The 26805-nt window shown below is 43.8% G+C and overlaps 1 non-coding gene across 1 annotated transcript; it reads right to left on the bottom strand.

Moving 5' to 3' along the window:
* Positions 1–24965: 24965 nt before the first annotated feature.
* trnar-ucu (transfer RNA arginine (anticodon UCU)) lies at positions 24966–25057 on the bottom strand. Its single transcript is given in 2 exon segments — positions 24966–25001; positions 25021–25057. It is a non-coding gene; the product is annotated as a tRNA-Arg (tRNA).
* Between the last annotated feature and the right edge of the window lie 1748 nt (positions 25058–26805).

Genomic DNA, 26805 nt, shown 5'->3' with positions numbered 1-26805 from the left:
CCATCTGCCAGCACTTGGCACAAATCCCACTAAACCCTTTTTATTCATATACCAATCCAGATGCCTTTTGAATGCTGCAATTGTACCAGCCTCCACCACTTCCTCTGGCAGTGCATTCCATACATACACCACACTGCGTGAAAACGTTGCCCTTAGGTCCTTTTAAATCTTTCATCTCTCACCCTAAACCTATGCCCTCTAGCTTTGGTCTCCACCACCTCAGGGAAAAGACCTTATCTGTTTATCCTGTCCATGCCGCGTATGATTTTATAAACCTCAAGAATGTCACACCTTAGCCTCTGACGCTCCAGGGAAAACAGTCCCAGTCGTTTCAGCCTCTCCCTATAGATCATATCCTCCAACCCTGGCAACATCCTTGTAGATCTTTTCTGAACACTTTCAAGTTTCACAACATCTTTCCGATAGGAGGGAGAACAGAATTGCACGCAACATTCCAACAGTGACCTAACGAATGACCTGTACAGCTGCAAATGACCTCCAAACTCTGATACTCAATGATCTGACCAACAAAGGAAAGCATACCTAACACCGTCTTCACTCTCCTATCTACCTGTGACTCCACATTCAAGGAGCAATGAACCTACACTCCAAGGTTTCTTTGTTCAGCAACACTCCCTCTAACTTTGCCATTAAGTGTATAAATCCTGCTAAGATGTGCTTTCACAAAATGCAGCACCTCGCATTTAGCTGAATTAAGCTCCATTCGTCACTCCTCAGCCCATTCGCCCATCTGATCAATATCCCATTGTACTCTGAGGTAACCTTATTCACTGTCCACTATATCTCAAATTTTGGTGTCATCTGCAAACTTATTAAAGGTACCTCCTACGTTCATTTATATAATGATGAAAAGTAGTGGACCCAGCACCGAACTTTGTGGCACACCATCGGCCTCCAGTGTGAAAAATAACCCTCCTCAACCAACTTGTGTCTTCTACCTTTGAGCCAGTTCTGTATCCAAACGACTAGGTCGCCCTGAATTCCATGAGATCTAACCTTGCTAACCGATCTTCCATGAGGAACCTTTTCAACACCTCACTGAAGTCCATGTAGATCACATCTAATGATCTGTCCTCATCAATCCTTTTTGTTACTTATTCAAAAAACGCAATCAATTTCTTGAGGCATGATTTCCCACACACAATGCCATGCTGTCTATCCCTAGTCACTCATTGCCTTTCTAAATACATGTAATTCCTATCTCGCAGGATTTCCTTCAACAATTTACCCACTACTGATGTCAGGCTCACAGGTCTATAGTTCCCTAGCTTTCCCTGACCACCTTTCTTAAATGGTTAGCCAACCTCCAAACTTCCAGCACTTCGCCTGTGATGATCAGTGATACAAATTTCTCAGCAAGAGCCCCATCGATCAGTTCCCTATCTTCTCACATAGTTCCAATGTACACCTGATCAGATCCTGGGGATTTATCTGCTTTTATGCTTTTCAAGAATTCCAGCACCTCCTCCTCTTTAATATGGACGTTTTTCAAGATGTCACTGTCTATTTCCCCACATTCTATATCTTCCATTTCCTTCGGGACTGTAAACACTGATGTAAAACAGTCGTTTAGTATTGCCCCTACTCCTGCGGCTGCACACAAAGGCTGCCCTGCTAATCTTTGGGGGGCCCTATTTTCTCCCTAGTTACCCTCTTGTCCTTTATGTATTTATAAAAACCCATTGGATTCTTCTTAACCCTATTTGCCAAAGCTATCTCATGTACCCTTTTTATCCTCCTGATTTCTTTTTAAGTATACTCCTCCTTGCTTTATAGTCTGAGAATTCACTTGACTTGTCGTGTCTATACCTGACAAATGCTTCCTTCTCTTTCTTAACCAAAACCTTTGTTCTCTAGTCATCCAGAATTCCCAACACCCATCAGCATTTCCTTCCATCCTAACTGGAATATTATATACTGTCTCTGAAAATCCGTTATCTCATTTTTGCAGGCTTCCCATCTTCCAATGATAAAGATTTCATTCCCTCAAAATGCAAACTCCCCAATTTCTGCATCTCACAAAACTGTCTCTTGAAAATAATGAAAAAATAGAGAACATTCTAAACGAAGGCTTCGATGTGGTGAGCTTTGATCAGTCCTGTAGATCTGGAGATCACCACCTGCACGGTGAGTGCTTTCTCCCAGAGCAGCACCAGGACACTGTCAGGCACACAGACAGAATGGGCAAATACATTCCCATCAGAACTCACATCTCCCAGCCTGGAAATCTGAAATTGTGCACGGATAGTCTGGTAAACATCTCCAAAATTATTTAATAAGATCGGCCTAATCATCAAATCAAAAACAAATCAACCACTCAAACTAAAACATCCTTCATGTCCCACACCCATTCTCGATCCCATCCTGCAGGTTATACGAATCCCACTACGTCTAACCTCCTGATGGATCTTCATGCCCTCCTACATTTGTACCATCCTCCATTTACTGCAGCCCTTCCTACCTCCGTAACATGGCCCAGACTCGACAACTCTTCCTTCCTATGCAATATTCCGCAGAAGGGCACTGGAGTATGGTGGTGTTTACAGAGGTGGGAGAGATATCAGGACAGGAGGATTTTGCATTTATTAGTAATATGGAAGTGACTAAAATTGGCTTCGGTAATTTTCAGTACTAACGCCAATAAAGGAGGTTACAGAGCTAAAGAGGATTGTAGGGACTGGAAGACGTTTCGCAGTTTATGAATTTTGTGGGGACTGGGGGAAGGTACCAAAATAGGGAGGGTTTAAGATTGAAGGATTCTGCTGAAAACGTCTACTGAGTTAACGGCAGGATTCTTGATAGTGTGGAGTAACACAAGAATCTTGCGGTCCACGTTCATAGATCCTTCAAAGATGTCAGCCAAGTTGATAAGGTTGGAAGAAGGCGTGTAACGTGTTAGCTTTCCTTAGCAGGGGGATTGACTTGACGACCGTTGAGGTTGTGCTGCAGCTCCACACAGCCCTGGTTAGTCCACTCTTGGAATATTGTGTTATGTACTGGTCACCTCGTTATAGGAAAAATGTGGAGCGGGTGCAGAAACGATTTATCAGGATGATTTCTGGATTTGAGGACAGGTCTAATGAAGAAATGTTGGGGAAGCCAGGGCTTCTATCAATGGAATTGAAAAGGATGAGACCTGACTTGATAGATGTGTACGAGCTGATGAGAGGCATACATAGAGTGGGTGGCCCGAGAATGTTCCTTTTGTGAAAATGGCTATAATGGTGGGGCATAATTTTAAGGTACTTGGAGGAAGGTTTATGGGAGATGTCAGAGGTAGGTACGTTACACGGAGAGTGGTGGGTGTGTGGAATGCACCACCAGCGTTGGTGGTAGAGAGAGTTACATTAGGGACATTTAATTAATTTTTGGAAACGCAGATGGATTATAGTAAAATGAATTTCTCAAAATGGAGACCTGTGACCTGTGGTGTTCCACGAGGTTCCGTGCTGGGTCCCCTGTTGTTTGTGATATACATAAATGATTTGGAGGAAGGTATCAATTGCCTGATTAGCAAGTTTGCAGATGACACGAAGATTGGTGGAGCAGTAGATAGTGATGGGGACAGTCAGAGAATACAGCAGTGTATAGATCGATTGGAGAGATGGGCAGAGAAATGGCAGATGGGGAGTTCACTCCAGGCAAATGCGAGGTGATGCATTTCAGAATATTCAATTCAATAGCAAGCTAAATGGAAAAGTCCTGGGGAAAATTGACGTACATAGAGATCTGGGTTTTCAGGTCCATTGTTCCTTGACGGGGGCATCGCAGGTCAGTAAAGTGATTAAGGTGGCATACAGTATGCTTTCCTTCATTGGACGGGCTATAGAGTAAAAGAGTTGGCAGGTCATGTTACAGTTGTATTTGATTTTGGTTCGGCCACATTTGGAATGATACATACAGTTCTGATCACCACATTACCAAAAGGATGTAGATGCTTTGGAGAGGGTGAAGAGGAAGTTCACCCAGACGTTGTCTGGTATGGAAGGGACCAGCTATAAAGAGAGGTTGAATAGATTCGGATTAATTTTATTAGAAAGACAAAGGTTGACTGAGGACCTGATTGATGTCTACAAATTCATGAGATGTATAGACAGGGTGGATAGCAAGAAGCGTTTTTTCCCAGAGTGTGGAACGCAGTTACTGGGGTCACAAACTCAAAGTGAGAGGGGAAAGGTTTAGGGCAGATAACCTTGGAACGGTCTTTATGCTGAGGGTGGTAGGGGCCTGGAACATGTGGCCAGCGGAGGTGGTAGAGGCAGGAACAATGAGGTCCTTTAAGATTCATGAATAGGCAGGGAGCAAAAGGATACACATCCTTAGAAAATAGGCAGCAGGTTTAGGCAGAGGATCTGGATCGGCACAGGTGTGGAGGGCCAAAGGGCCTGTTCTTGTGCTGGGATTTTCTTTGTTGTTTTCTCCTTTGAATTGCCTGCAAGTTGGTTTGATATTAGAGGATGATAAAATTTCAGCACATTCTCAAGGGCCGAAGGACCTGAGCTGTGCTGTACTGTTCTATGTTCTAAATAGGGAGGGTCACAATGGCAGGAAGGTGTTTCAGGAGGCTTGAGAGGATGAGATCTGAATGGTAGACACAACTGGGAAGGTTTGCTCGGAGTGCCAGAGGTAACAGAAACACCAATGACCTGATATGGAGCAGATGACGCAGACTGGGAGGGTGGTGGGGACTGGAGGTGTTTCACAGGGAGGGAGGACAATAGAGCCACGGTGTGTTCCAGAAACGTGGAGAGATGTAGGGCCTACAGGAGTTCATGGAGATGGCGAGGTTGGGAGGGATGGAACAGTATACACAGATAAGAATGTTGGTAGGATGGAGTGGTTTACACAGACAGGAGTGTTTTAGGTTAATGGAGACGTTTAGAGAGAAAGTGGGTTGTGTCGACTGGAGGACCAAACAGAGATATAGATGGTAGTCATGGATGATGTTTATGGACACAGGAAGGTTTAGGTTCTGCAGATTCGTTAGATACGGAGGGTGTGGAGTCTGACAGATTTTCCAGAGGGCAGTAATTTTGGTTGGAGACAGATTCACAGAAATGGGAGCATTAGTAACATCCTCCAGAATGGTAAAAGTGGGAAGGGTTGTTGGGGAGGGTGACGTTTACACAGATAGAGGTGTAAGTGCTGGAGAAGGTTATGGAGATGAGTAGTTGATAGAGAGGCTTGAGGAGATGACATTAATATTGGGGTGCTAGTGATGGGAGGATGTTACACAGATAATGAGACTTATAGGAACTGAAAGTCAAATGATTTCGGGTTGGTTCTGCAGGTTGGGAGTTCTGCAGGGATCTGAGAGGCCTTTTGGGTCTCCCCAGATTGATTGTGTCTTTCGGACTGTAAGAGGCTTCATGTATACCGAAAAATTAAAGACAATGTGTACCTTCCTCTTTTTCCTGAACAGAGTGATGACACCTCTCACCGGCTAGGGATTCCTAAACCTGCCAGCTTTTCCCTTTACCCTAACAGGGACATACTGGATTCTTGAGATCACACTCCCATTTGCCAGTCATTCCTTTCCATTCAAACAGACTGACCCAATCGTGTTTAGTTATGATTTGGACATGCCGGTGTTGGACTGGGGTGGGCAAAGTTAATAATCACACAACACCAGATTATAGGCCATCGGGTTTATTTGCAAGCACTAGCTTTCGAAGCACTGCTTCTTCATCACGTGGATGTGGAGCACAATCCTAAGGCACCGAATTTATAGCAACAGGATGGCAGTGTAATGGAATGAAATATTAAACAAGCTTAGATTAAGTCTTTCATCTTTTAGAGTGACCATTATCGCTTCCAAATCTAGCACTTTCAAATACCGAGGGACCTCGGTTATCCAAATATCAATTAACCTAATATCAGATTATCCAAAGGAGATTTCGAGGTCCCGATAGAAACATTACATCAAAGAGCTCTTTCAAACCTGATTTTTTTTTGTTTTGTTAACACTGATTAAAATCGACCTCAGCTGACTGAAATGGTGCCGAGAACAGTCCTGGACATCGAGCCCAGACACCATCTCCAAATGAATGACCTCCCATCCTCTCTCCCTCTCGCCACAATTCCCCTGGAGTTCTATATAGGGGTGAATCCTAAACCCCCCTTTCCCATATATTCTCTAGAACAGTGTCCTGTACAGGACGGAAATGTTGCAGTAAAAAGTTGTTTGTGGCTGTCTGAGCGTGTGTGTGCATGTGTGTGTGTGCTATTTGAAGACGTACCCCACCAAAGGCAGTAGATATCTCACTACTGGTTTCCACTCCAGCTGCCCAGAAGGAGGAGGGGATGAACGGGGGCAGGGGGCCGGTGAGACGGGCGTGAACATGGATTGGACGGTGGGTGTGGTGGGCAGGGTGCGGTGTTGGGCGGGTTTGTGGACAGGCTGAGGATGATGTCGAAGGTGTTTAGGAAGTAGAGGCAGGCGGCGGGTGGAGGGTGGTGTCAGAAGATTTTGGGGGCAGGGGTCACTGTTGGGTGGGTTTGGGGCAGTTGGGTTGGCGACATTTAGGGGCAGGTGAGGGCGGTGTTGGATGTGTTTGGGGGTCTGGCAGGGCGTGGGGCCTCGCTCATGGCTTGCTGTTGCCTCGTCACCTGAACAGGGTGCAGACTGGACTGAAAACTCTGAGCCCCAAAAGGAAAGGCATTTAATCAATTAACCGGATAATCAATTATCCGAACAAAACATCGCCCGCCCATCACGTTCAGATAATCGATGTTCCTCTGTAAACCATCTGAACTAAAACCTGGTGTTGTATGATTTTTACCATCACTCAATCAACCCCTGGTCGATCCTGCTGGATGGCTCCAATTTGACCCACTTCCAGTTTAAGACCTAAATCTGTCAACCTGTCAGATATTTTCCATTAGTATGTTAAAACAAAGGCTGTTGTGGTCACTAGATGGAATGTGCTCTCCGAATGATACTTAAGTCACTTGCCTGACCTCATTTCCTGAGGGGACGTCCAGTGTTGCATCCACTTGAGTAGAGTAGAACCCTCTACGTCTTGGTTTAGGAAACTTTCTAAGACATTTTTGACAAATTCCACTCATTACGGGCTTTTTACACTCTGGGTGACCCAGTCAATCCAGGGAAGTTAACATCTCCAACCAATACTACTTTATTATTTTTATAGGTACCTGCAATCTCACTACACATTTGCCCCTCTCATACCCGCTGGCTATTTGAGGGTCTATAACACAATCCCAGCAGACTGATCACCCCCTTTTTGTTTCTAACTTTTAAATATATGGACTCATTTGATGACTGCTTAACAGTATTGTCCCGAAGCACTGTTGTTATGTCCTTCATTATCAAAATGACAACTCCCCTTCCTCACTTACTTGTCCTTCTGTCATACCTGTAGCTTCTGTATCTTGGAACACTGAGCTGCCAGTCCTGCCCTTCTCTCAACCATGTTTCTGTTATGGCTGTAATATCCCAGTTCCCAGAGCCAATCCATGAACTGAGCTCGTCTGCCTTACCAGTCAGGCCTCGTGTGTTGAAATAAATGCCTTTTAAACCAAAATTCTTTTCCCTCAAATATCTGTGCCCCCGGATATCCTGAATAGGTAACTTGATCTTGATGGCTGATGAATTTCCTCTGACTTTCCGAAGGTCCCTCTCTTACTTAGAGTCACAATTCCCTGCCAAAGTAATTGAAATCCTCCTGGGTAACACGAGGAAATCTCCTCCTTGGGATACTGGTGCCCCTCTGATTCAAGTGTAAACCATCCCTTTGTACAGGTCATCTCTACCCCAGAAGAGACTCCAATGATACAAGACTGAAAATCCTGCCCGCAACACCAGCTCCACAAGCCACACATCCATCTGGCCTCTCTTTCTATTTCTATCGTTACTGGCACGTGGCAATGGGAATAATCTGGAGATCATTAATGTCAATATCCGGCTTTTTTAACTTCTCACCTAACCCCCTGTACTCCTTTCTCAGGACCCCATCCCTTTGTCTACCCCTGTCATGTGGATTGATATGCACAATGACCTCTTGCTGTTCACCCTCCCCTTCAGAATGTTCAGTAACCGCTCAGAGACATCCTTGACCTGGCACCCAGGAGGCAGCACACCATCCTGGGGTCGCTTCTGCAGCCAAACAACCTCCTGCCTGTCCCCCACACACCTGGGTCTCCCATCAGTGTTGCGATCATTAGAGAGGATCTGGCAAACATATACTGAGAGAACTATCTACAGTTGGGTCCATATTAGGAAAGGGGAGTATTATAAAGTGATGCAGTGAGAATGCAGAGCCAGTGTGCTCCTTGAAGAGTGAATAGTGAAGGTATCAAGTCCATCTAATACTGATCAAGTGATATCGTGATTTTGATAAAGAAAATACAGTGCAATAAAATCAGGTGAAGCCCTTCACAAGTATAGAGAGTGCGAGTGGGTTTGTCGAAAATGAGGGACAAACAATGGTCAAGAAATATGTTTGGCAGATACGATTGCCGAAAAAAACACAGGTATTTTATGAGCATCGTGAGAGTAAGTGGATTCCCAGCGAAAGAGGGAGGCCTGCGAGAAACCAAAGGGACAATCTGTGCATGGAGCCAGAGGAAGTAGGTGACGTCTTCAAATGAATACTTCCCCTTGGTATTCACACAGAAGAAAGGCATTGTGGCCGGGGATTTTAGTAGGGATGGTAAGTTTCCAGAACATGTTAAGATCAATAAGGAGGAGGTATTAAATATTTTCACAGGCATAAAGGTGGAGAACTCCCCAGTGCTCAATGAAATGTATCCCAGGCTGCTATGGGAGGTAAGGGATGAGATTGCTGGGGCCCTGGTGGATATATTTAATACTTTGCTGGCCACAGATGAAGTTCCGAATGACTGGAGGATAGCTAATGTGGTTCCTTTGTTCAAGAAAGGCAGTAGGTATAGGACAGGTAATTGCAGAGCAGATAGTCTGACTGCAGTTGGGGGGGGGGGGGGCGAGGAATTGGGAACAATTCTGAGGGACAGGATGGATCAATAGCTGGAAAGGCAGGGATCGATAAGTGATAGTCTGCATGAATTTGTAAGAGTAAGATAATGTCTGATGAAATCAACTGAGATTTCTGTGAAATCTCGATTGAAGATATTGATGAGGGCCGTACAGATGTTATGGTTTACATGGAATTCATAAAGGCATTTGACAAGGTCCCTCGTGGAAGGCTAGTCCAGAAGGGAAGAGACTATGGCATCAAAGGCAAGTTGGCAAATTTGATCGCAAATTGTTGGAGGGTTAGTTTTGTGATTGAAAGCCTTTGCCCAGTTGGTGTAACAAAGGGATCTGTGCAGAAGCCATTGCTGTTCATTATGGGCATTTATAACTCTGATGTGAAAGCAGAAGGTATCATTATTAGGTTTGCAGATGACATGAAAGGTAAGGGTGTTGTCCACAGTGAGGGGGATGGTCTCAGGCTATAATCTGAAGGTTGAGGCTGGGACAGCATTTCAACAGAGTAATTTCAATTGATAAACAGGCAAGAGCACAGCAGGCAATGAGGTAATACGCATCAATTAAACTGCATTTACTTTGATGTGAAATGCCTCACAGGTAAGGCAGATGAACACACGGCATGGATGGGAACATGGGACTGGGAAATCACAGCAATTACAGAAACAAAGCTGAGGGAGGGACAGGAGTCGCAGATCATTGTTCCAGAGGACAGATTCAACAGGAAGGATAGAAGTGGAGGCAAGAGAGTAGGGGGAGTGGATTTTTGATCAGTGAAAACATCACTGCAGCACTGAGAGAGGATATTCCTGGGGATCACCCAGTGAAGCTATGTTAGTGAAACTGAGAAATAAGAATTAATAATCAGTTTGATATGACTGTACTACAGGCCCACAGTAGTCAGCGGGAAATTGAGCAGCAAATACGTCGGAGATCTCAGATATCTGTAAGAAAGCTAGCGTTGTAATGGTCGGTGATTTTAACTTTCTAAACATAGACTGGGACTGCCATAATATTCACAGCTTGGATGGGAGGCATTTGTTCAGTGTGCACAAGAAAACTGTCTCAGTCAGTATGTAACTGGTCCGACTGGAGAAAGGGGTGAAACCTGACCTCCCTTCGGGAAACAAGGGTGAGAAAGGGGATGAAGTGTTTGTGGGGAGCACTTTGGCAAGGTCACCACAATTCTATTAGTTTGAAAATAGCGATGGAAAAGGACAGGCCTGGTCCACAAGTTAAAGATCAAAAATGGCCTTGCCCCAGTCCAGAAGGTATTAGGCAAGACCGTCCAAACGTTGATTCATGGAGGCTATTTGGAAGTAAAGGGACGTTGGGCAAGTGGGATTCTTTCAAAAGAGAGATAAATTAAGATTTCAGGGACAGCATATTCCTGTTAGTGTGAAGGACAATGCTGACACAAGTGGGAAAAATTGGATGACTGGGAATATTGAGGTCCTGGTCAAGACAGAAAGGGGCACATGTCATATACAGCCAGCTGGATTATGTCAATCCCTTGAAGAACATTGTGGGTGTAGTAATATTCTTCAGAGGGAAATCATGAGGGCCCAAGGGGAACTGACAGAGCTTTGGTAAATAAGGTTCAGGAAAATCCAAAGAGATTCTACAAGTATATTAACAACAGAAGATTAACTCGAGACAGGACGTGAATCCAGAAAGATCAATGAAGCCATCCATGTGTAAACCCACAGGAAATAGGTGCGGTCTGAAACAAAAATTTCAAGTCAGAACTTACTGTGGAAAAAAACCACTGGGGAAGCAGGGAAATAAACAGTGATGTATTCAAAGAGTCCACATTGGAGAACAGGAGGTGCTGAAGGTTTTAAAACGCATTAAAATTAGACAACTTCCTGGGAACTAATCAAGTAGATCCCAGGACATTGGTGTAAGTTAGGGAAGAAACTTACAAAGATATTTGTATCACTGACAACCACGGGTGGTGAGCTGGGAGCGGGAGGGTGGCTAATGTTGTGCCAGTATTTAGGAAAGGCTGCGAGGGAAAGCCACGGACATAAACACCAATTAGCTTGATGTCAGTGGTGCCAATGTTGTTGGAAGCGATTCCGCGGTACAGGAGTTACATGCATTTGGAAAGGCAATGATTGATTAGAGATAGTCAGCACCGCTTTGTGCGTACAGAGAATTGTCTCTCAAACTTGATAGAGTTTGTTGAAGAGGTGACCAAGGAGATGGATGAAGGCAGAGTAGTGCACGTTGTCTATACTGACTTCAGCAAGACCTTTGACAGAGTTTATCGTAGTGCACTGGTTAGTAAGTTTAGATTACATGTGATCAGGGAAAGCGAGACAAACGGACACAAAATTGGCTTAACAGTAGGAGACAGAGGATTTTGGGAGAGGGTTGTTGTGCAGACTGGGGGCCTCTGAGCACCGGTGTGCCATAAGGATCGGTGCAGGGCCCACACATGTACATTATTGACATAAACGAGAATATATGAATTATTGTTTGCAAGTTTGTGGATAGTAAAATACTTGTTATAGTTGGCAGTGAATACAGTTATCAAAGGTGATCTTAATCAACTGAGCCAGTGGGTCAAGAAATGAAAGATGGGAGTTGAATTCAGGTGTTGGATTTTGTTAAGATAAACCAGGGAGGACTAACACAGTTAATGGCAGTGCTCTAGGCAGTGTTGTCGAACGGAGAGTGACCAAGGGGTGCAGCTACATTGTTCCGTGGAAGTGGCGTCACAGGTGGACAGGGCGGGGATTAGGCACACTTGCCCTCATGGGTCAGAGCATTGAGTACCTGAGTTGGTACATCATGATACGGCTGTACAAGACATTGCTGTGTCTCCAGTTGGAGTATTGTGTAGAATTCTGATCCTCCTGCTTCAGGAAGCATTTTCCAAAACTGCAAAAGGAGCGAAGGTTGACAGAGATGTTACTGATACTGGAGGGTTTGACAGAAACAGAGAGGTTGGAGAAACTGGAAAGAAAAACAGGGCGATGAGCTAGCTTTCGCAGATGAGGTTAAGTAGAATGCAAAGAGATTCTACAGCATACAAGTACAAAAAAGCAACTAGAGAGACAAGAGGGGCCATCAAAGATCAAGAAGGTCATCCATACTTAGAACCACAGGAGATGGGCACGACCTGAAATGAATACTCCATGTCAGAACATACTGTGGACAAAGACTAGGAAACAAAGGGAAAGAAACAGTGATGGCTTGTAAAGAGTCCCATTACAGAAGAGGTGGTGCTGGAGATCTTAGAACATAAAGGTAGAGAACGCCCAAGTGCTGAACACGTGTATCCCACAACAATGTGGCAAAGTCACAGCGGGGACCGTGGCAGAGATATTTGTATCACGATCCTTTGTATTTCCCTTGGGCGGAGGTGGCTGAGGGGTGACCTTATAAATGTTTATAAAACCATGAGGAGTATACGTCGGGCGAATAGTGAAGGTCTCTACTTCAGGTTAGGGGAAGCCATAACGAGAGGGCAGAAATATGAGGTGAGAGGGGAAATACATAAAAGCGACCAGTGGAGAACATTTCCACACAAAGGATGGTGCACGTATGGAATGAGTGTCTGGGGAAGGGGTAGAGAAAAGTAAAATTCCAACATGGAAAAGACATTTGGGCAGATACATGGAGAAGAGAAGGTTTGACGGGATGTGGACCAAACACATGCAAATGCGACTCGCTCATGAACAGTGATCAGCATGGACTAGTTGGATGGAAGGAAGTGTTTCCATGCTGCATGCCTCTGTCTCTAGTTATTGGAGGAGGAGACTATAGAGATAAAGCATGATGTAGACACTGAAGAAAGTTAGAGAGGTAGGGATAATAGTTTGAAATACAGTACATTTTAAATATGGGGAGGGACCATAGGGAAATGGAGGTTACAGGGACAGGAACTGTTATAGGAGTTACAAATTATTGAAGACACTGGTCCACGAGACATGGTATATGTACAGTGTTGGAGGGGGAACACAGAACATAAAGATCCGAGGCAGCATTACCACTCACTCATGGGAAGTCTGCTTTCCCCTCTGTTATGCTGGTGCTCACTAAGATAGCACAGGTCTGGATTGATAACTGTGACACTCCCGATACTGTCTCAGAACAACAAAACTTACAGTAGACGTGGTGATTGAACCTGGTGTGTTTGTACACTGCTCCACCTCCAGCACTGTTAGCTGATGTTTGGAGTCCTCTCGCTGCTCTCTGCTCTGTGCATGGTGAGTGATCTTACCTCACTGCAGGATTTATTGAAGGCTCCAGATCTCTCTGCGCTTTGCCTCTCTGGCTGACCAACTATCTTCAATGTGGTGATGGATAAGACACCCAACTGCTGGGAAATCTATTGAGTCAGAAAATTCCTGAGTTCCTACAGGAGACAGAGAAATAGACAGAATGGGAACTTAGACTGATGAAATGAGGGTCACACATGGAGAATAGTACCGTGTCCCACAGAGATCTGGAAAATCCCAGTCTCCATCCCTGGCCTGTGCGTCTGTCTGGAATGGAGAATTCTGTTGGCTCAGGATCTGGAGTAGCTACAAGAGTGAGAGACGCTGACAGGAGCAGCAATTAGACCCACACAGTGAGGCATACCACATGGAGAGAGACTGAGTGATATCATCAGAGTGCAGGAAGAAATCAGTATCAATCATGAAGGAAAAACAGGTTTAGCTTCATGATACATTGGTATCAGTGTTCAGGGATAAACAGCCTGTGAGCAGACAAAGTAATGTCCGAGTGATATTGTTGCTAGAGAATGTATCCCAAACCTCAGCTAATGTTCTGGAGAGGCAGGTTTGAACCACATCGTCTGAAATGGTGGAATTTGAAATAAATTATGTTCAAAATAGTAATTGACAATCTAGAAATACCATTACTGATGTACAATAAATCCAATCACTTGTTATTCAGAGAAGGACATCTGCCCATTCTCACGTGGTCTGCACGACATAGTCACAGCAAAGTGATTGTCTCTCAATTACCCTCTGAAATGGCCGAGCAAGTTACTCAGCGTAAGGGCAGCTAGGGCTGGGCAAGAAAGGCTGGTCAGCCAGAGACACCCACATCCCATACCTGATTTCAAAATAAAATCCATTAAGATGGGGTCCCACCGGAGCTGAGCTGGGAACAGTATCCTGGCCAATCATGTCGGTAGGTTTATGGACAGGGCTTGAAACTGACAGAGGGTTCAGATGAAAGGAGCTTTCCAAATCCAAATAGAAAAGATGACGCATGTGAACAGCATGTGGATGTGTCTGAAGGCAAGAAGATAGGAACAGGAAGGGACAAATTTTAATGAAAACTGTACATCAGCGAATCGATTTGTGACAGGAAATTGTAGGAAAGAGTAAATTATGTTTTTTTTTGGAATGGAAAAACTCTCTGCAGCAAGGTGGGCTGATTTGTGCCACAGACATAAAAGAGATTTAGACACCAGGGAGACATGGTTTCAGGGTGAACAAAAGATGGACATAAATATTCAATGGTTCACAAACTTGCAGAAACTCAGGCAAAATGGGTAACGCTAACAATAATGGGTATCAAAGGCATTACAGAGAAAGCATTTGGTCTCAGACCATGAAGTCGAGTCAGTCTGAATGTAAATTCTGGCTACTACTTGCCAAGGACACAAGCACCAAAACAGTTTTAGGCCGCTTGATAACATTTCATTGCTCATCATTGCATTAAAGTGGAACTCATCGAAATTTTTAATGAAGACTGTGATAATTTAGTGAAACTTCAATGTTCATATAATCTTGACAATCACACCGACAAGAGTGATATCCAAATAGGAGATTGTAGAATTTTTTTCAGTGTTTTGTTGAATAACATATTGTGCAACTGGCAAGGGACGTAACTACCTCAGAGCCACCGTTGTGTCATGAAACTTAGTGAGTAATGTCACCTGGGGAGATCTTCTGGGAAAATGTGTAAAGTGTAGTTTAAAGTAATACAAAATTTTAAAGTGAATCACAGAAAGGATAAGCTACATCTAGAAACTAAAACAGTCAATTACATGAGTTTGAGAGGAGAACGGACCAAGGTAACAGGCTAAACATGTGTTTGTAAATGAACAGTGGAAAACATTTGAATGAACAGTGTAAAACACTCAACAAAAGGACATTCCATTGAAGCAGACAAAACCTCAACAAGGAATTCCTACCCATCCCTCACTCAGGACAAAATGGATCATATCATATTATGAGGCTTAGACGATTACCACAAAGTACTTAAAATCCTGAAATGAGAGAGAGTTTAAGCAGTCAGTGTTAAAGGGATTGCAAAGCGTCTGCAAGCGGGGGGAGTACAGTGGGAAGAGGAATCTTTGTCAGGGTTTAATGACACAATAGGAACAGGGAAAGGTGAAGGTGCTGGAGGTGGTGAGAGTGTTACAGAGAGTGATCCGGGCCTGAACAGTGTTACAAAGCCAAGTACAGATTGCTGCAGCTGGAGGGGTTTGCAGAGGTAGGAAGAGACATATGCATCTTTATTTATTCATACATGGAATGAGGGTGACAGCATTCTTTGTCCCACTGCTAATTACCCAGAGGGCAGATCAGGGTCAGCCTTATTGCTGTGGATCTGGATTCACACGTAGGCCAGACCAGGTGGGAATGTCAGATGTCCTTCCCTAAAGGAGCTAAGTGAACAACTGATCAACAATGCTTTTATGGAGGCCGTACCAATGTCTTGTACAGCCACAACATGACATCCCAAATCCTACTCTCAATGCTTTGCCCTATGAAGGTAACCATCACAAACAGCTGCTTCACCAGCCTGTCTACCAGTGTCGCCACTCGCAAGGAATTGTGTACCTGCATCACTGGGTCACTGACTGACAACACTACCCAGGGCCCGAACATTAACTGCACAAGTCCCACCCTGGTCTGTTTCACCAAAATGGAACACTTCACATTTATCTAATTAAACCCCACCTGCCATTCTTCAGCCCACTATCCCAGCAGTACTGTCCATCCTGTTGTTTCATAGATAACCTTCTTCACTATCCAATTTACCACCAATTTTATGTCACCCAAAAAACTTACTTACCAGGAAACCAATATTGGGACACACTACACCGCTGGTCATATGTCTCCAGACAGAAAAACAACATGTCTCCCAACACCCTCTGTTTCCTACCATCAAGCCAATTTTGTATCCAGTTCCCTCGCTCCTCCTGAATGCCATATCCTTTTACAATTATCTAGGCTTATTACCCAGTTTACCACATGGAACATAGAACACAGAACAGTGCAGTACAAGACCCTTCGGCCATGATGCCATGCCAACCTTTTATCTGTCTGTGAGATCAAATTAACCTACATACCCTTAATTTTACTGACATCCATGTGCCTATCCAAAGTCCATTAAATATTCCTCATGTATCTGTCTCTCCTACCACCGCTGCCAGTGCATTCCAACGACGCAACACTCTTTGTGTAAAGAACCTATCTCTGAAATTTCTCCTTACCCATCCACCAATCACCTTAAAATTATTTATGCCCACTGACAATAGCCATCTATGCCATGGTACAATGAAGTCTCTCACTATTCACTCTATCTATGTCTCACATCATCTTGTTCACCTCTACCAAGTCGCCCATCACCCTTCTTCACTTCAATGACAAAAGGCTTACCTCCCTGAACCTTTCATCATAAGACATGCTCTCCAGCACAGACAGCATTCGAGTAAATCTCCAATTTACCCTACCTAAAGCTGCCTCCCTGTAATGAGGGGATCAGAACTGAACACAATATTCCAAGTGGGTTCTAACCATGGCTCTATAGAGCTGCAGCGTAACCTCACGGCTTGAAAACCCAATCCCCCAGCAATTGAAAGGCGACACAACATATTCCTTCTAAACAAACCTATCAGCTTGGGTGGCAACTTTGAGGGATCGATGGACGTGGAACCCAAGATCTCTCTGTTCCACAACACGACCAAGTATTCTGCCTTTAACCATGTATTCTGCATTCAAGTTCGACGTTCCAAAATGAATCATTTCACACTTTTCCCGATTAAACTCCATCTGCCACTTCTCAGCCCAGCTCCGCATCCTGACAATATCCTGCTGCAACCAACAACAGAACTCTACACTATCCACCACTCCAGCAACCTCCATGTCATTGGCAAAATTACCAACCCATTCTTCCACAACTACATCCAAGTAGTTATAAAAAAAAATCACAAAGAGCAGAGTTCCTGCAATCGATCCCTGCGAAACACCACTGGTCACTGGTCTCCATACTGAATGCTTCCCATCTATCATCACCCTCTGTATTCTATGAGCCAGGAATTCCATATCAAGACAGACAGGTTTCCTGTATCCCATGCCTCTGTTTCTTTTCTGAATAAGCCATAAAGGTGTTTTGTCACATTCTCGAAGGATTCAATAAGATTTGTGAGGCTTGACCTGTCCCTTATAAAGTCCTGCTGACTATCTCTAATCAAACTATGGTTTTCTACGGTGGTATAAATCCGCGCTCTCAGAGTCCTCTCCAATAATTTGCATACCACAGGCATAAGAAAGTGAAGTCTGTAATTCCCAGGATTATCCCTATTCCCTTTCTTGAAAAAGGGAGTGACATTTGCCATCATCCAATCATCTGGTGCGACTCCGGTGGTCTGTGAGTGTGCAAAGGTCATTTCCAAAGGCGCAGCAATCCCTTCCCTCGCTTCCTGCAGTAACTTTGGGCATATCTCGTCTGGTCCAACAGACGTATCTATCTTTATGTTTTACACAATTCTCAGCACATCGTCCTTCTTAACACCAACCTGTTCACTTATATCAGTCCTTTTCACGCTGTCCTCACAAATGACAAGGTCCTTCTCAGTAGTGAATACTGAAGCATAGTATTCATTGAGGACCTCCTCTACCTCCTGTGACTCCACGCACATGTACCCTCCACTATCCCTGACAGGCCCTACCCTCACGCTGACAATCCTCTTGTTCCTCACATATGTGGAGATTGCCTTATAGTTTTCCATAATCCTTCCCAATAATGTTTTTCATGTCCCATTCTAGCTGTTCTAACTCCATTCTTCAGTTCCTTCCTGGCTACCTTCAGTGAGTCCCCAGAGTGTGGAAATAGGCCATTTGGCCCAGCAACTCCATACGGGCCCTCTGAAGGACATCCCACCAAAAACCATTCACCTAATTTGCACATCTTTGCACGGTGGGTGGAAACTGGAGCACCTGAGGACCCCACGCAGACATGGGGAGAACGTGTAAACTCCACACAGACTGTCGCCCAGGACTGGAATCGAAATCGGTTCCCCAGTGCTGTAAGGCAGCCGTGCTAACCACTGAGGCATCATGCCACCCCCATATGACCCTATAGAGGTCTAAGGATCCTTATGTAAACGTCGTTTTTCCTCTTAACTAGATGTTCAATAACCCTTGGAACCTTGTCAAATGCTTTGCTGACGTCCATTTGGACAGCGCTGACTGCTCTGTCTTTACCTATCTCTTGGCCACCTCCAGGAAGAGTCAATCCAGTTTGTGAAACACGGTTTTCCACTCATAAAGCCATGCTGACCATCTCTAATCAGTCCTTGCCTTTCCAAATATACGTAGCTCCTTTCCCTCAAAATCTCCTCCAACAACTTCCCCATCAATGGACTCAAGGGGCTGTAATTTCCTGGCTTTCCCTGCAACCCTTAAGTGCTGGAACAGCATTCGCCAACCTCCAGTCTTCCAACACCTCACTGTGGCTGTTGATAATATAAATATCTCTGTAAGGGACACTGCAATCTCTTCCCGAGCTTCCCATAATATTCTCCGATCGACCTAATGAGCTCCTGAGGATTGATCTATTTTTACTTGTTTTAACATTCCACCACTTTCTCTTCTCTGTTGAGGATTTTTTCCAAGACATGGCAATTTATTTCCCAATGTTCCCGAGTTACCATGTCTTTCTCCAGAGTAAATACTGACAAGACTTTTTTTTTGTTTATGATCTCACTCATCTCCTCTAGTTCCACACATCGGTAACCTTATTGACCTTTAAGGGGCTCTATTCTAGCCCTTATTGAAACTCACACAAGGGCTTCTGAAATAAACCATATCCACCGTGCCAACACCCACCCCCACCACACCCTTATCTATTCTGCCATTTATATTCACACCAACAAATAAAATCCAACAGGCTCTGAAACAAATTCTCTTTTATGAAATTTGTTTCTAAGAGTCCAGTTACTTTTTATTGATATGTTGTTTCTCACTCATTGCAACATGCTCCTGACTTTCTGTCAGGCTAACAGTACTTGTTTTTAGACTGAAAACATAAAGGTTTGTGCGAGTTCTTGTTTATCAATCAGAAAAAAAATTAGCTTACAGGGTCTTCAAATAATAGAGAAGGCAAATCAAATGCTGCCAATTTTTACAGAGGGAATGAGGCTAAATATAGGGAGGTCGTACTAAAACGATGCAAGGTACAAGTCATACTTCACTTAGAATATTATGAACAGCATGTGTGCCCGAAGGAAAGGTATTGTTGTATCAGAGGCAGGCCAGATAATTTTCACTCGGATGATATTGGGAATGGAGGGATTTTATAATAAGAAGTGGAGTAGATTGAGAATGAACCAATTAAAGTTAAGAAAAATGAGAGAGAAACTGAATGAAACATGCAAGATTCTGAAGTGCTTTGATCGGTTAAATGCTGGGAAGTTAGAAAATAGAACAGTGCAGCATAGCAATAGGCCCTTCGGCCCACCACAATGCTATTCTCAACTCATCCCATCTGAATGTACATGGTCCATATCCCTCTATTCCCTGCCTGTTCATGTTTCTGTCGAAATGCCACTTCAAAACTTTACTCACAGTTCTGTTTCAAGACCTCGCTTGGCAACTTCCACTCTCTGAATAAAAAGTCTTGCCTCACACACATCATTTAAACTTTCTCTTTCTCACCTTAAACCTCTGCGCTCTAGTATTTGAAACTTACACATGGGAAAGAGATTCTGACTATTCACATTATCTATCCTGTCCTAGCGTTATATTCCTGTACCTGGTCGCCTGTCAGCCTCTGATACTCTCACAAAGTAATCCATCTTTGTTTAATTTCCTCTTACACCTAACACACCTTTAAAAACACAATACAGGTAACGTGCTGATAAACCCTTTTTGTACCCTCTCCAAAATCTCCACATCCTTCCTATTTTGAGTTGAGAACTGCACACAGTACTCCAAATGTCGCCAAACAGAAGTTTTATACAATTACAACATCAGATGCAAACCACGATACCCAACGTTGTGACCGATGAAGGCCAGAGTTCCATTTGCTTTCTTTCCCATCTGAAACACTTCTGTTGCCATTTTCAGGATGTGACTGGCTAACACCAAAATCATAATAGAAACGTCAAAGATTTTACTCTGCCGGGAGGTTAAACAAATGTTGATCCCTGTTCCATTATGAGAACTTGGGAAGCTGACAAAGTGTGACATCAAACAAGCGATCAAAGAAGTGGGTTTCAAGGCGCATTTTGTCACATAAAACGAAGTTTGTATCACAAACTGATTTGAACGAATTTGTTCTGCTCGAGGTCATCATCTTTTGTCAGACTCAAAACGACTCAGAATTTAGTTCTTCCATAACTCAGTGGTTCGAGGCTGGTTTTGTAAACCAAGGTTTTTAACCTCCATTCTCACGGCAGCCTTGCTGAATTTCCTTACAACTTTGCAACAAGCATCCGAAGGTGCGTTGTATGTATTGTCAGGACTTATTTTTGAAGGAAAAGCTGAAAGTCATTTTTTTAAGCAGACCAGGCCTCATCTGTTTCAGTTTGGAAGTCCACATCCGTGTTTTTCCTCTGAGGACCATGTGGATGACAAGCTTCTGATGCGAAGAATGCCTTCGTTTGGCAGGAAGAAAAACGTGACTCATTAGAAGCAGTAAACTAACGGTGAAACAGTGGGGGACGAAAACCTACAGGGATGGGGGTGTGTGCTTCTGTTCCTTATGTAGAGACAGGAATGCGCTGGAATCCAAATTAAACCGGTCAGAGGCTGGAAGACCACAGCTAGCCAGTCTGCCTCAAAGGTGGAGACATCGACGGTTTGCAGATACCAAATATTCACGATTGGGCCAGTCTTCGAAGGACAGCCTCCTGACAGTTTACCCCTCTGCTTATGTCAACAGAATCGGGTTTTTAATCTAGTAATGAAGAAAGAAGAGGGAAAACGGTTCAATTCCTCATTTTATGTTAGTTGGGATGTCCTGAGGCCTTTGTCACTCTCAAAAGATGTGTCTGTTTAGTTCCATCTATGGGTCAAAATGAGGTTCAGTTCTCTCTCAGGTCATGAACAAATGTGACGGTATCTGACTTCAGTCTCTGTCGCTGGTTCATTTGAAATTAAAACTTTGCATGGAAAGTCTCATTGAGACAAACACTTCAGACGTCAGGCTAGTTTAGATTACTTACAGTGTGGAAACAGGCCCTTCGGCCCAACAAGTCCACACCGACCCGCCGAAGTGCAACCCACCCATACCCCTACATTTATCCCTTTACCTAACACTTCGGGCAATTTAGCATGGTCAATTCACCTGACCCGCACATCTTTGGACTGTGGGAGGAAACCGAAGCACCCAGAGGAAACCCACGCAGACACGGGGAGAACGTGCAAACTCCACGCAGTCTGTTGGCTGAGTCAGAAATTGAACCCGGGTCTCAGGCGCTGTGAGGCAACAGTGCTAACCACTGTGCCAACGTGCCGCCCATTACTGTGACTGTGGGCCAAGTAGTGGTAACTGAAAAGGAGAATGGTTGGATGTTTGATGACTGGTACTGACATGATGTATTATTCTGTGCTGTAAAAGCACGGTGTCACGAGCATTCTTTTTCGATAGAAATGTCTCATCACAGGAAAAGAAAGCTATGCTGTTAAGAGAAGGCACAATTGCACATGCCGTCTGTCCTGGTCGACCAGTGGTTCCGATGCAGCACTTTCACCGCTGTGGTTTGGGTTCATTTCTTGGTCAGGGAATCAGAATTTATTGTTCCTGGTAAGGGCAACAACAAAGTAGAGCATCTTTGACTGGAATCACATGACAAATGCGTCCGCATGTGCCTTGCAATATTGTACAGCGCCATAAGGTGGCTCACTGGTTATCACTGCTGCCTCACAGCGCCAGAGATATGATTTGTCTACAACTGGGTTGACTGTCAGTAAGTTGCCTACTTCATGCGCAAATGAAGAGAAAAAGGGTAAGAAATTGTTCTGTGAGAGTTAATCCCTGGAGGATTGGTGTGCATTGGTTGCATTGAATAGCCAGTTTCTGAACTGTAGGCATTCTATGTTCCCTTAGTGTGTTGCTTTAGCAAATGTTCAGACCTTGGAGAAAAGTGTGGAAAAACAGTCACTTCCCAGTCAGAGATTGATCCATTACGCGACAACCAACGGATTCACTTTTGCCTGAACTAGCTCCTATTTTCCCTACATTGGTAATGGCAGTACACAGCATTAGACAGGGTTTTAATGTGTTGCATTGGACCCAGCATCCTTTCCCAACATGGACTATACAGGGATATAAAGAGACAATAAAAGACATGGATGGCGATGACTGGAATGAAAAGACGTCAGGAAGAATGGGCAGCGTTTACTTGGAAACAAAAAAATGGAAAGGAAGCCATCGATGTAGTTAGGGGTAATGCCATTTGAAAAGACAAGGCGAGGTTTCATGGGTTGGTGGAAAAAACGAATAGATCATGTGGCGTGACACCAGGTAAAACTGAGTTGTGTCCGTATGGAAGGTTTCCAGGCGATGAGAATTTGGTGAGAGTAAACAGGAGGGAAATTTCTTCATTCGGATGGATCTATATCAAGACTTTAGAACTTCAAAACCAGCGATGAATGATAAAGAGAAGTTTGGAAAGTTATCCTTTTCCTTCTACAGCAGTTGAATTCGAAAATGATTACTTTTTCGCTGGAAAGATTATTGAGAAGCTGATCCCAATATATTTGTGAAGATGCGTGCAGGCACGCAAGGAATGAATTTCACCGTGACAGGGAGTCTGGGCGGCCATGATGGGTACGCGTTACGTTCACACTCTGTAATTGGTTAAAGTTAATTGGAAAGAAACTTCATAACACCTGCAACTGACTGCGACTAAGTACAGAATGTGCTGATTGTGAGGAAAGGTTCAGCAGCTTGGTCCACGTGAACTTCTATAAATTGTAAAAAAAAACTGAGCATGAAAGGGAAGCCGGTTTGCTCAGACCGCTGCATAACTGGTTTATGATATAAAGTGAAGCCAACAGTGTGGGATTAATTCTCGCAATGTCTCAGCATACCCTCAGGATCATGATCTCCCAAATCAGCTAATACTTTGGACGATGGCGATAATCAAAGTGAAACTATACTATCGTGAGTGGGAACTGACCTGCCAATGTAATGCACCTTTATCCTTTCATGTGTTGCATTGGAACATTTGGCTGCAATCACAGAGAAGGGAGTGAGTCCATATGCTGCTCACTCATCTCCCCCAAAAATATCCAGTAACAAGACACGAAAAATATTCCTGCTGCAATTCTGTAATCTTCACAGCAATACTTATAAACATCGTTATCGTTTCGATTCCAGTTTTTCTCATAACAGTCAAAATGTCCAAAGAGATAAATTTAACAGCGCAGGATCAGCGGTATGAAACACGTCATTTTTTTTGCAAAAATCACCTCTGTATCTCTATTGAGTGTTGGATATTCACTCAGGGAGTATTTATGGCTGGTCTTAAGTAACTGAGGCATTTCCCAAGGACAGAGCACTCCAAAAAATCATATTATTTTAGAATAAATGCTTTTTTCTCAACGTTGTTTTGCAACTTTTAAATATATATGCACAGACATATACATGCATGCGCACATACATTTATATCTGTGTGGATATATAAATATGCGCATATATGCGCGTGTGTGTGTGAATTCAGGACATTAGTAATGGATAGTCGGCCATTTGAATGTTCTTCCTGTAGAATGTGAGAGCTTAGAGATTACAATAATGTCCCGCAAACGTGATGAAAATGTGCCATAGAAAAATGTGGCGAAAATCGACTTTATTGTATGCTGCATACGTTTACAGTGGTGTCCTGCGTTGATCACCGGAAATGTTATGTCGCCACTGGGCTGGGATTTTCCTTCGATCGGCTTCACTTCGTCAGGGAATTCGATTCACTGAAATTTTACCAACTTCCATCGGCATATTCATATGACACATCGACCCACACTGCACACAACGACAACAATATTCAGCATACTGCACCCACGAGCACGTGGCATGGTTTTATTAACAGTGAAGACTGAATAATATTATGCAAGGGCAAGTGAATTTCAGTTTAATTGGTAAAGTCACAAGAATCCAGAGTAAGATTCAAAATGTCAGAAATTCACGTTCATTACCTTGGCCAGAATTCCAGCCCAGCAAAGGGGAAATCTGCCCTGAATCCCCTGAATCCATGCAATTGCTTGCTCCATGTATCCACTTTGAAACCCATGTGAAGCAACATTCAGCCTGTAGGAGAACGTGTCAGAACCCTCCGCTGTCTGATCTAAAGCTGAAACAAGAGCTGTCTATTCCAGCTGGAAGGGAAGGGATGTGGAGGTGAGACCAAAATATTTCGTGGCGTTTAATTCATATTGTCCTTATTGTGGTTGTTTAAAAATCTGGACCAGAAATGGCACAGACACAAAGGAGCCCATTGTTAACACTGATCTCGACCCGCTCCATGATTCAATATCATCATGGCTGACACAACAATTTTGTGTCTTTTTCCAGACTACACACATCATCGTGTTGTGTACTGACTAACAGATGTTTATTGGTCTCTATCATAAATAGACATCGAAAATTTAAACTTGTGAGAGGAAAATGTTCCGTTTCAAGACACTTGTTTTTCTGCACGAATATTGTTGGTTTTGCAGATGAGCAGCCGAGTCTGCTCTGACCGCCTTCCAAACCATAGAACAAAATTCGACTCTGATGGGACTCGAACCCACAACCTTTGAATTGCAACCTGAGCAGTGACATAGAAGTCCAACGCGCTATCCATTGCGCCACAGAGCCGCGCCCGGCAGTGCCTTTAAGCACACAAATTTCTCTTTGACCCATTGCGTTCAGGACACCCATCTCACGTCTGTCAGTCCTGGTCACACGTTCCAGTATCTGTTCCTTATCCACGTGTGCTCTGGCTCTTAAAGGGTTCGGCTACAGACTGCTAGAACGTTGTCATGACACGTAGCTTTACCACGTGCTCAGATAATGATTTCCAGATAACCAATGGTGAAAGCATTCTCCCAAATTCTCCTCAAAACATCTCGTCTCCTGTATTTCATTTATGTCACTCTATTCCTTCCAAATACAGGCTGATCACTCTCATACATATATATCCTCTTCATAAAGTTAATCGGTTACTCAAAGAGCTATCTCTGCCCTTCGATAAACATCTTCCAACCTAGTACGTCTACCTTCACAATGGGAATGGTCCAGCCCTTGCCATTCCTGTCATCTCCTCTGAATATCTCATCCTGCAATCAGAAGCTTCCAGCAGACTGGCGATTACAACGGACAAGCAAAGTTCCCTGAAGTAAAGGCAAAAGGTCTGAACAAAATCAGCAGCTCGTGTCCATATCTCATGAGAAAGGAAAGTTAACATTTCGAGTCCAATGATCTGTCTTCGGAACTGATGGGATGGAAGGGTGGGTGAAGAATGTGGAAGAGGGCGGCGGGTTCTAAAATGATTGAACTCGATGTTGGGTCCTAAAATTTGCATGGTCTGTCTGTAGAAAATGAGTTGCAGGTCTTCAAGCTTGTGTTATTCCTTGAAGGAGCATTGCAGCAAACCAGAGACCGGAATAGTGGCCTGGGAACAAAGTGTCTAGATTAGAGTGGGGCTAGAATTGTACAGTAATTCAGGCACCATCCGAGGAGCAGTAAAATCGACGTTTCGGGCAACAGCCCTTCTTCAGGAATACAGGCAAAGAGCCTGAAAGGTGGGAAAACAGTGCAATGTGAAGTTACAGGAGACTGGAAGATCCGGATAGTTTTTGTTGATTCTGGACAGAATGCAAGTGGTCTGTTTTGTCACCGACTCTGTCTTCCTCTCTCCATTGCAGAGAGATCACATTCTGACCAGGAAATACAGTTGCCTCTATTGAACGAAATGCAGACAAATCTCTGGAGGATGTGACTGGAAGCTTCCACAGTGAGGAGAGATATCAGAAACCAGCAGGAAATGTACCTTACAACATAGAGCGTTACAATGCAGTGCAGGCACTTTGGCCCTCGCTGTAGCCGCGACCTGTAAAAATAATGTGATGCCCATTGTAATGGAAAATTAGCATTTATTTCGAAACCAATAAAACTACAGGGAAACAAAGAAGTAAGAACCTGACTTTGCAGAGGCAAGTATTGCAGACAGAAAGAAAAAAAAGTAAAGTTAAACCGAACTATTAGCAGACTTACAAGGCCAGTAAAGTACCATATCACCAGACAAGGAATGGGAAAAAAAACAACTCCGTATCTGGAAAGGAACTCGAATGTTTCAGGTCCCTGACACTGAGGTGTGGATAAGAAGAAGCGAATTCTATTATCAAGGGAAAATGTATTATATGTGGAAGGTGCACCAGTTACCTTTTTGTTAGATACAGGGGCAACATATTCAGTCCTTAAATCTAGGCAGTTGAGAGAGTCGACGCAATGGATGCATCAGGATTCGTGACATGAGAGAGATTAACTGCACCCCTCTTGTGTGAAACCAGTAATGGTGAAACATTCCAATTCTCATTTCATTTCTCGGAATTCTGTCTTTAAAT

This window comes from Hemiscyllium ocellatum, unplaced genomic scaffold, assembly GCF_020745735.1.
Source record: "Hemiscyllium ocellatum isolate sHemOce1 unplaced genomic scaffold, sHemOce1.pat.X.cur. scaffold_199_pat_ctg1, whole genome shotgun sequence".
Taxonomy (NCBI): domain Eukaryota; kingdom Metazoa; phylum Chordata; class Chondrichthyes; order Orectolobiformes; family Hemiscylliidae; genus Hemiscyllium; species Hemiscyllium ocellatum.
Note: the sequence above shows the minus strand (reverse complement) of the source record. Positions and strands in the feature narration are given on the sequence as shown.